The sequence below is a fragment of the Macadamia integrifolia genome, chromosome 11, assembly GCF_013358625.1.
Source record: "Macadamia integrifolia cultivar HAES 741 chromosome 11, SCU_Mint_v3, whole genome shotgun sequence".
Lineage (NCBI taxonomy): Eukaryota > Viridiplantae > Streptophyta > Magnoliopsida > Proteales > Proteaceae > Macadamia > Macadamia integrifolia.
In genome coordinates this window covers 1713590-1724299 of record NC_056567.1, presented here as the reverse complement: position 1 = coordinate 1724299, position 10710 = coordinate 1713590, and positions in this window count along the sequence as shown.

Sequence of the window (10710 nt, the reverse complement as noted above, 5' to 3'; positions counted from 1 at the left end):
CAAAAACAGTTTAGAAAAATGATCGAAGCCCAAGAGTCCATCTAACAACAAAAGAAAACATGATGTAATAAAGCCCATGTACGTTTTTATATCAAAACAGTTTACCATTTATTATAAGAGTGGACAATACATATTCATCCAATGCCCAGCTGTTTCTCCATTCGAGTAGTAAGTTAACTATAAGAATCACCTCTGCAATTTTCAATTACTGTAGGAAGCACTACGTTCAAAATGAATTGATTACAAGCATTGGCGTTCTACACAGGCATCCATTTTCAATTACCTCATCACCTGAAGATGACTAGTTGAGACGTACACCCACTGACCCAAGCACCTAGCCGCCAGAGAGTAGGTCTCTCTCTCTCTCTCGGATGAACGGTTTCAAGTTCTGGAGTTGAGCCACAACTTATCGTTAGGGGTGAGGAGCCAGCAGAGAATTGAGTTACCTCTGCAATTTTCTCTCTGTTCTTTTCCCCTTCTTTCATTAATTCCTCTGAATTTATAGTCTCCCAACGCTTTTGATCGATGGGCCAGTCGGCCTAGCCCAGCCCAATCATAGTCAATCAGGGCCGGGTTGGGCTTGGACTGAGGTAAGAGAACTCAAGATTGGGTTGGGGTTCAAAACAGCCCAACTGGACCTTTTTCACCCCTCTTTACAACTATCCATTCAAATCTTTACCTCCAACCCCATAGGTGATAGAAGAGTGGGTGTTGGTGATAGATATCAATTTCTCACCGTTTACGACAATGAAGCCTGTTCAATATAGAAATTCTTTACAGGGAGAGGGTTCCCCTTACCACCAGTGTGGGAGAAATCTCTCATGTCAAACTAGTAGTGGTGCAAAGAATGGCATCATTTACATAGTGCTCACATGTGTAAAATCACGTAATATTATTTGCATACAAAAATGCAGATACAATTTTTTTTGAGAAAACAATATGAATCCAAATGCTTAAAACAGCCACCAGTTTCGACCCATGTTAATGGAGGGACCAATATGTCACATTCTGGATTCTGGATAAAACCTAATTAAGGTGGAAGAAGATCAATCAGCAGGTTATTATTAATCCCTGTCATAAAGCTTGGTTCCCTATATTGTTAGCAAAATTGGACTCAGATTCCACTTTCTTTCTGTATTTGGTGGCTTACACTAGTTTCTGTGGTTTGTGTTTTTTAGTCAACTGATATCTTCCTCGCCAATGCTAGATCCTGTATATGGTCTATCCAAGGACATACCTGCCTTTAATTTTTTCAAACTAGGAAGTGTCCTTCATACTATTGGTCAATTGATACATTTTATTTTTCTTTGGATTAGAGAGAGAGAGAGAACAATGCTATGTGGATATAGAACCATACCACCTACCCAAACCAAGATCCTTTACTGTCAGTCAGATATGGAAATGTCATCTATGGTGGTCAAAAAACGACGGCCACTGATATACAAGAGCGGTTCATGCAGTCCATCCACGGCGGAAAGCATCTTCTTCAGTGGTTTTTGAAACCCCGTCCATAGTTCATGACATACATTTGGCCATCTGGAGTATATATTGCAGTGGTTTGTTTAAAAGTAATTGGTTTATTCCCTTTTATTTATTTAAATCAACACTCTATGGGCTAAAAAAATATATTATGTCACAAAGGGTAAAAAATTGCTTATAATCATTAGAACATCCTCCGAAAAGGTGGAATTTCAAAACTCTGAGGGTAGGAAACTGCCCATTCAGAGATGGCATGGATTACAATATTCTCAGATCTATGCATATGAAAAGATAAAAGCAAAACTCAGAACAACTCTGCAGAAGATGAATATCCACAACAATAGCGGCTATTTCTAATGGAGGCTAGAAAGAAATGTCAAAGATGCACCAAATCAGAACCTAACAATCTAAATGAATCGTAACACGGCTCAAGCCAGCTTTCAATGCTAACTTAAGACCAAGTTTGAGACTAAGAGCTTCACCCACTAAAGCAGTGTTGGGGAAGAGATAGTCTAGGACAATTATGATGAGCTTCTTATTAGCGTCCAAAGCCAAACAACCAATACCTATTGCCTTTGACCTCTCCAACAAAGCAGAATCGGAAAAAATGAGGAAGGACTCCATTGGAACAACCGTGAAAATTAAGTAATTATTGTATTGTGATGATATTAGTTTGGGTAATTTACAGCGCCACCCCCTAAAGAATGCTAATATTAGAGGGACACCCCCTCTCTTTCACCAAATTGGACTCGGATCCCTTGCCGTCAGTCTCCATTAAGTAAAGATTTGAAAGGACATTTTTACCCTTTTAATGAAAACAAATAATAAATCATATTTTACCTGTTATTTCTCGTGTCTGCAACAGCAGCTACCATCGGCGTCCGCAACAACAGCCACCATCGGCAGTTCCAACTTCTTCTTCTTCTTCTCTCTCTCTCTCTCTCTGACCCTCAAGGTCGACTATTCCTATGATCGAATCTGGGCGACCTCGGCGACGGCTTTCCTATATGATGTCCCAATATATTTCATAACATATTACAGCTTTGTTCGGTCGCTTTCTAAACTCAGAATATTCTGATAGATTTACATTCGGATCAGTGCTAGACTTTGTTTTCAATACGCCTGTGAAAAACAGTGATGTGGAAAACGGCGGCAATGAAGGCAAGATCTCTCTCTGAACCTCAAGGCCAACTATCCCTACGATCGAATATGGGCGACCTCGGCGACGGCTTTGGTCATGGCGGCCAGTAGTTGTGGGTTCTTTAAATGAGGAATAGGGTTTTAGAGGGAGATTTTCATAGGTTAAAGAGAGCTTTTCAGAGAAAGGAGATCAGGAGTTAAGAGAGTTTCAGAGGGGGAGTTCATTGGCCAAAGAGGGTTTCAGCCCAGATTCGGCGGGAGTTAAGAGAGTTTCAAAGGGGGAGTTCATTGAGTCAGTACTTACAACCATACGAGGCATGAAGCCATTGTGGATCGATGCGATTTCACTACCGATAAGTCCATTGAAGAGCCCGTCCAGGTCTCCATCACCGGTATTTGGATCGATGAGGCCGGATCTGTTGGCTACAGATATGGAGCAAAGGCGGCGGCGGCGGCGGTGGAGAAGGAGGACTTGAGGGAGAAGGTTTGGCGCCTTCACCGGAAGGGGTTGCAGCCGCCGATCGACTACTCCGACTTTCTTCTCCAACTCAGTGACTCACGCGACGGATATGGAGTAGAGGTGGCGATGGCGGAAGGGATCTTCAATCGATTTTGGGAATACAACCATTGAGGGCAATTTTGGTATTTCCCTATTTTTAGGGGCAAAATGGTACTTAAGAAAAATTTGAATTGCTGATGTCATCATTTTTAATATATTTTGTAACAATGACTGACGGCAAGGGGTCCGAGTCCAATTTGGTGAAAGAGAGGGGGTGTCCCTCTAATATTGGCATTCTTCAGGGGGTGGCGCTATAAATTACCCTATTAGTTTATTCATTTAATTTACATATAGTGGCGGTTCAAATTATCGCCATGAAAAGTAACTATTGTATTTTTTTTTTTTTAGCATAAATTATTGATTTTCATTATTACAGTGAAATTTATTTACTTAATTCCACCACGATTAAAGATATTGCCACGAAATACACATGTTTTAGTAAGAAAAAAACCCAGCAACCCACCCCGACAAGCTTCCATAAGGGAAGGTTTGTTTCCGACATCACTCGTCCCATCCCCTCCTAACGCCCACACTCCTGGCCACTAGCACCCATGGCCGGGCCCTTGCAAGCATATGCATGCCCCCACACACCCCTTGCCTCTCACCCTACACTACCCCGCTTAGCCACCCCCACACCTCACCACCTCAACCTACCCTACTACACCCCCTACACCTATGCCCCCCACAGTAGCCTGCCCTCCCCCTTGGCCACGCCCTTAACTCACCACACCCCACACCTTGCCCATACCTGACGCACCTCTACCCCTCGCCCATGTACCACCCAGTCTATCCACCGCACCTCTCCACCCCTCCACCCCCTTCACCTACGCACCCCACAGTAGGCCATCACTACCCCTGCCTGTGCCATAAACCAAACCACTCCACCTCTACCCATCCCTTACTACAACTGAACCCACCCCTCTCTCGTAGCCCACCCCATTGCCGTCTCTCGCAACATGTTAAACAAAATAAAACAAAGCAGAGAGAGAACCTAGAAAAAAGCTCACACCGTGCCTTCTTTTTTTTTTTAATAGATAAGTATGGTGTATTAAAGAAAAAAGAGAAAATAATACACATGAAGACAACCCCTAAGAGCCTTCTTAGAAATAAAAGAGGAAGAAGTCACTAAATCAGGTAGGACATGACCTACCAAATAAGGCAAATACAGCTAAAAACATCAAACAATTCCCAATTATAGCCGTCTTGCTAGTATCTTCCTAATCAGCATCCCTGTTTACCTTAGTTCAAATTGTCAGTAGTAAGCATCCAACGACTAGGAGGGTCCGACCATGCACCTCAGCCATTGGATGCTCACTGTACTTCATCACCTCACTATAGATGATTTGATGCTTTTTACCCACCCATGTCCTGATGTGGGCTAGCTGGGTTATTTTTACAAGCAACATCCCCGGTTATAGCCGACTTGCTAGTATCTCCTTAATCTCATGACTAAAATATGACATGACGTTGACTACAGATGGATATTCATTGCATGATATGTAAAAGATTCTGGCATTTCTCAAGCCTCTCCCTCAGCCCTCCATACACGAAGAGAGAGTTTAAATTTTTAAGATTTAGTTAGAGTTGGTGTGACATAATTAGCTACATTGTGTCATGTGTCTCTTACACTGTTATGATGGAGGGAAGAAGTAGTTTTGGTTGTTTTTTAGCCTTCTTGAGGCATTCTCTTAGGATGTCTTCTTAGTTCGTATCTATTTATGATAGCTATGCAAGACTTATCTAGTATTTTAAAGGTTTAGAAGGATATAAGTTTGTTTAAAAGAATTAATATTGGTAGGATTGCCCTGAGATTGCTCACATATTTTTGTAGAGGATACATTTATTTTTTGGAAATTTACAGTGCCACCACCTAGTGAATGCCACTAGTATAAGAACACCCCCTTCTGTTTCACCAAATTAGACCTAGACCCCCTACCGTCAGTCACTGTTAAAGAATATACCTTATATGCTGATGTCAGCTACTATATTTTATTTTAAGTACCAATATACCCTTACTAAATATGAAGTACCTAAAATACCCATGTAATAAGTTACTATACCTTTCTCCCAAATCTATCGATTTGGATTACCGGCAATCATTCAGAGCACTATAGATCACAGTGGCAACGACATTGACGATGAACGGTGACAAGATGATATGATGAAAGTTTTAATGAAACTTTGGGAGGTTGGAAGCAGCTACTCTGCAATTGAGGGAAGATGAAAGCAAAATAAAAAGGGAGGGAGCCAGGGAGGGAGGAAGGAAACCAGTAAAAAACACAAAATAGAATATACAAGTCTATCACTGCAACCCTACCTTCCTGTGCTTGTATTAGAAATTTAACATTTCGGTTAATGATTCATTAATGGTGTCATTGTACAATAATAATTTTTTTATCGTTGAAAGATTTTCGCTTCTTAGGTTTTTTGCTTGTTATTACCATTCGTTGTAGGGATTGGTCTTTACTCTTGCTTTGTTCATCATGGATTCTGATCATTTTCCGTTCTCCGTATTGTTTGATCTTTTGTTACTAATGTAGTTATATATTATTCAAGCATTTTGTGTTTTCAGGCTGTTACCAAATTTTCTCAAACGCCAGCTGTGGATTTCAAGTTTTGATGCTTAAAGTAAATTCCAACCCATGTTTGAACTAGGCAATCGATTGTTTTATTTTCACAATGCTGAGGGGTGAAGAGGAATTGGGTTAAAACATGAGTTTTAATGAATAGGGTATAACAGTCATTTTAATTCTTCACTTAACGGTGGCTGACTGTAGGGAGTCTGAGTTTAATTTGGTGAAACAGAGGGGGTGTTCTAATAATAGTGACATTCTTTAGGAGGTGGCGCTGTAAATTTTCCATTATTTTTTACAGATTTAACAAGAATATTTCTCCTTATATGCAGTTTTGAATCTTTTTCAAGACATATTTGTTCAATAGATTAATTTTAAGAACTCAGCATGTTGGCGAGAGCATCGAAAGCATGGAAACCTATAACTTAGGGGTCAATCCTATTTTAGAAAATGTTACATTCGTTGGAATGCCTGTGTTTTTACTGGGTATAGAGTAGAAAATAAGCTTGGGATTTGGAAAAAATCCCCTACTCTTCCAAGCAAGTAGGTTTATGTTATAAAGTTAGTTCTAAGTTCTATATCAACTTGTTCGATGTCTTTATTTCTTTTTCTTTTTCTTTTTTCTTGTTTATACTAAAATATGTTCAAAGTTGGATTCGATTAATTCATGTTTTTGTAAGGGAATTGATGGAGATCAACATAGATGGAGCTTTGTGGGGTGGCATATCCTATGAAGGCCTAAATCTTTGGGTAGGTTGGGATTTATACTGCTACCAATTCATAATAAAGGCCTTACTTCTCAAGTTGACATTGTGGTTACTCACTCAATTTGATCAATTATGTGCAAATTATAAAGGGAAAGTATTTTTTCAAATAATAATTTGTTTCATTCTTCAATTGCATCTAAGAAAGGCTCATCGTTTGGTATCGTTCTTAAAAAACATTTCTATCGTTTTTTCGTTTATTGGAACAGAAAAACGCAAAAAATTGTTTGGTACGCTGGGCCTTTGTTTTAGTTTTTATGAAACAAAAATTATAAAAAAAAAAAAATGGAAAATGGAACAAAAGTCGGAACTCCAAAAGCGAGTTCCGACGATGATGTTTCGTTTCAAAATCCCTAAAAAAAAACTACCGTTCCCGATAGCTGGAGCGAGAGGAATTATCTGCAGGTACTCTTCTCTCTTCTTCTTCTCTCTTCTTCTCCTCTGTTCGCTTGACACTTTTCTTCTCCTCTCTTCTTCTCTCTTCTTCTTCTATTCTAACCGTTTCTCCTTTTTCTTCATTTCCTATAATCACAGATCAAACAGGAATGGGATTTAGGGATTTTTCGAGTGATTAAGATAGAAATATATTTTGGGTTGAAGAAGATCAAGCTTCAATGTTTTGAGGAGAAATTTCGATCACATGCATAGCAGGTACAAGAAGGCTTCAAATATTCCCCTAATCACTTCAAATAGGTAAATCGCATAGCAAGTAACAAAGAAGTTCGGCTGCATTTGATCCCTGCTCTCCCTCAATTCTAATATACACTACCTTTGTTTGACATTGGTAGTGCGAACTAGGCTGGAAGAGTGAAGAAACCCCTGGAACCGACGATTTTGGTTAAACTCCTCTCAACATCGGTAGTGCGAACTCAGCTGGAACCCTTTTGGTGAAATCCCTACTCTCCATCTCTCTTGCCTCTTAGATCTTCAAGGTACTGAAGTCGTCTCCGTTCTTTTGGTGAAACCCCTCTCAACAATCAAATGTTTCAGAATATTTCTGCCGTTTCTCAACCCTAGAACGTCTGAAATTTCAAATTTTTTTTCAACGCCACTACTGTAGAGACACTAGAAACACATTATCAAAACTGAAATTTTCTTTTGTTTGATTGATTATTGCTTTCTCAATTATGTTTGAATGCCATGTGTTGATGCTCTGTGTTCTACCCCCAACTGGTTTTGGTGATATGTTTGTTTGATTATTGCTTTTTGAATGCTTTGTGTTGATGCTCTATTCCTGCTGAGTTCATAGATATTTCAGTTGATAGATAACTGTTAGCGGATGTACAAACCCAAGATGACAGAAGTGATGTGGTCGTATTTGCAAGCACAACCAACCAATTATGAAAACAGGAAAAAGATACATTGATAGGGGAAGGTGGGAACTAAAGACATAGGTCATAAGTATGATGTAGCTTACTGGAATATGAACATTTTTTTGCCCTTTGATAGGGCATGAGCAAACAAAAAAAATTTGACAAGTTCAGATTTCAAAGAACCATTTATCTTCAATTTCATATTCTGACAAGTATTCAAACAGTCCTATTATAGATAGGATTGCATCTAAGGATTTAAACCTGAAATCAAGTCTTTCTTGTTGTTATTGATTTATTTTTTTTGGATATGATATTATGCTGATTATACTAAACTAGAAAAATAACGTACAATGGGTTTTTTTTCTTGGTCATTTTTTTTTTTTTTTTTCTCCCTGCCACTTGAAGATGTCCCATTGCAAGTTATGTATTCAGATTAAGACTGTATAATAACCTAGTATGCTAACTTTGGGATTTTCCTATAATGTCTAGTTATTATGTCTGGAAGTAGTATCCCTATTGTTAAGTGGTCAGAACTTGAGACCAATGTTTTCATTGAGGCAATGAAAGAAGCTGTATAAAATGGTCATAAATCCGGTAATTCATTTAACAAAACTGGATGAGAGGCCATTACAAAGTAATTTCAGATGGCTTTAAATCGTACAATTGGGAGAGAACAATTACGCAACAAGATGAACAAATTGAAATACGAGTACCAGCAATTCAAGAGACCGCTTGACACAACTGGATTTGGGTTGAACTGAATGACAAAATCAGTCACAGTTGATGATGAGTCCGTATGGGATAGGGCAATACATGTACTATAGATCTCACCAGCTAGTTGAATTATTTCAAAATTAGATTGCAATGAGTAGTACTTTATACTAGTGATACAATGACTGTTTATGCAGGCAAATCCAGGTTGGTTAAAATACAAGAAGTATGGACTAAACAACTAACTAGATTTTAGCATGATATTTGGAGATGCCTATGCTAGAGGAAACTTAGGGGTTGACATTGTTCAAGATTTGGATTACATCGAAGTTGATAATAGTATTGATATTGAGCAAGTCTTTAAATCTCCTACTACCCCGGTGCATTTGGGCATAACTGATCCCTTCCATGAGGATAATCCTACTCCAACTCAGACCACCACAAAGCGAAGTTTTGATAGGACACCCATGAGATGAAGAAAAAAGAGTGTCAACAAAGGAGATAGCCATGTGAAGGACTTGTATGAGAAGTATTTATCCATTAAAATTGAGAAAGCATCTACTACTTTCGTTACATTTTCTGTTCGTGGTGGGGAAGGTGCATCTCGTCTTCGAGATTTTAGTGTGAGTGCATGTGAGGCGGTATTATCCTCCATACCGGATATGTCAAAGGAGACATACTTGAAGGCCACCAGTTGTATGTGTGCTGATCCTAGTTGGAGGGAGTTGTTTGTCTGTGCAGAGCCTATTAAGAAGACTTGGCTTTTAGATGCTTTGGAGTAGTTTGTTTGATTCTACTGTTGGGATTAATTTTGATGGTTGTGTTTGAATACTACTTTTGATAATTTTGGATTCAGGACAATACTTTCGATGATGGCTACTTGTGTTCTATTTCTGAAGTTTTTTTTTTATTGATGTGTGTAATGTTGAACTTATGTTTTTGGATATGCTAGCCAATATGTCAGATTGTTATGTTTTACAGATTTTTTTTTTTTTTTTTGAATTGAAATTGAGAAGTAGTTGTCAATTTATTGCAGTTATGTCAAATGCATTATGTGAAACGTCTAGTGATTCTAGTGATGCAGAAGATATGATCATTCACATGGGAATGAAATTCCTGAGTGAGGCTGTATATATTCGGGAACCATGTAGAGATAGTGTATTTTCAGGTGCTGTCATAATGCATGAGATATTGAGTGGGCATGCCAACAGATGCTATGAAGAGTTTAGGATGGAACGTCATGTCTTCCTCAACCTATGTGATTATGTTAGACATAGGGGTTGGTTGAAAGACACGACTAACATCCGAGTGGATGAACAACTTGGAATGTTCCTGTGGATTATTAGGAAGGGTTCAAGTAATAGGGACACCCAAAATCATTTCAACCACTCCGAAGAAACAGTTAGTGGAACATTTAATGTTGTCTTGATTGCAATGCAATGCCTGGCTAAGGAGAAAATCATATTGCTAGACGTCAGTATGATACTGACAGAGATTGCACAGAACCCGAAATACTACCCTTTTTTCTAGGTAAATCTGTTAATATGATACATGTTTGTAATTAAATATATGAATATTTATATTCTTATATGTAGTGACCATATAATTGTCACTATATGTCATAACACTGTATTGGCATCATAGATGGTACTCACATCCATGTGATAGTTCCAAGAAAGGATCAAACTCGATATAGGAATCGAGTGATGTATGCATATTCATTTGACATGCGATTCACATATGTGTATACGGGATAGGAAGGTAATGCAAATGATTGTTGAGTACTTGAACAGGCAATGAGTGATCCTCGATTGAGTTTTCTACATACACCTCCAGCTATTAACTTTATACTAGTATATTAGATTTTCATTTGAGTATATACGCAATGTCTGTATATTATTTTTTATCTGTAGGAAAGTATTATGTTGTCGACTCTGGGTATGCTAGCCAATCTGGATTTTTGACACCATTTAGGGGTGAGAGGTACCATCTACCGGACTATAAAGGGCGTAGAAGATCCCCAAGAACAGCAAAAGAGTTGTTCAATTATAGACATTCATCACTTCGGAATGTCATTGAACGTACATTTGGGGTATTGAAGAACAAATTTCAAATTTTAATGCTAATGCACCAGTTCCCAGTGAAATCTCAGGCATCAATCGTACTGGCAT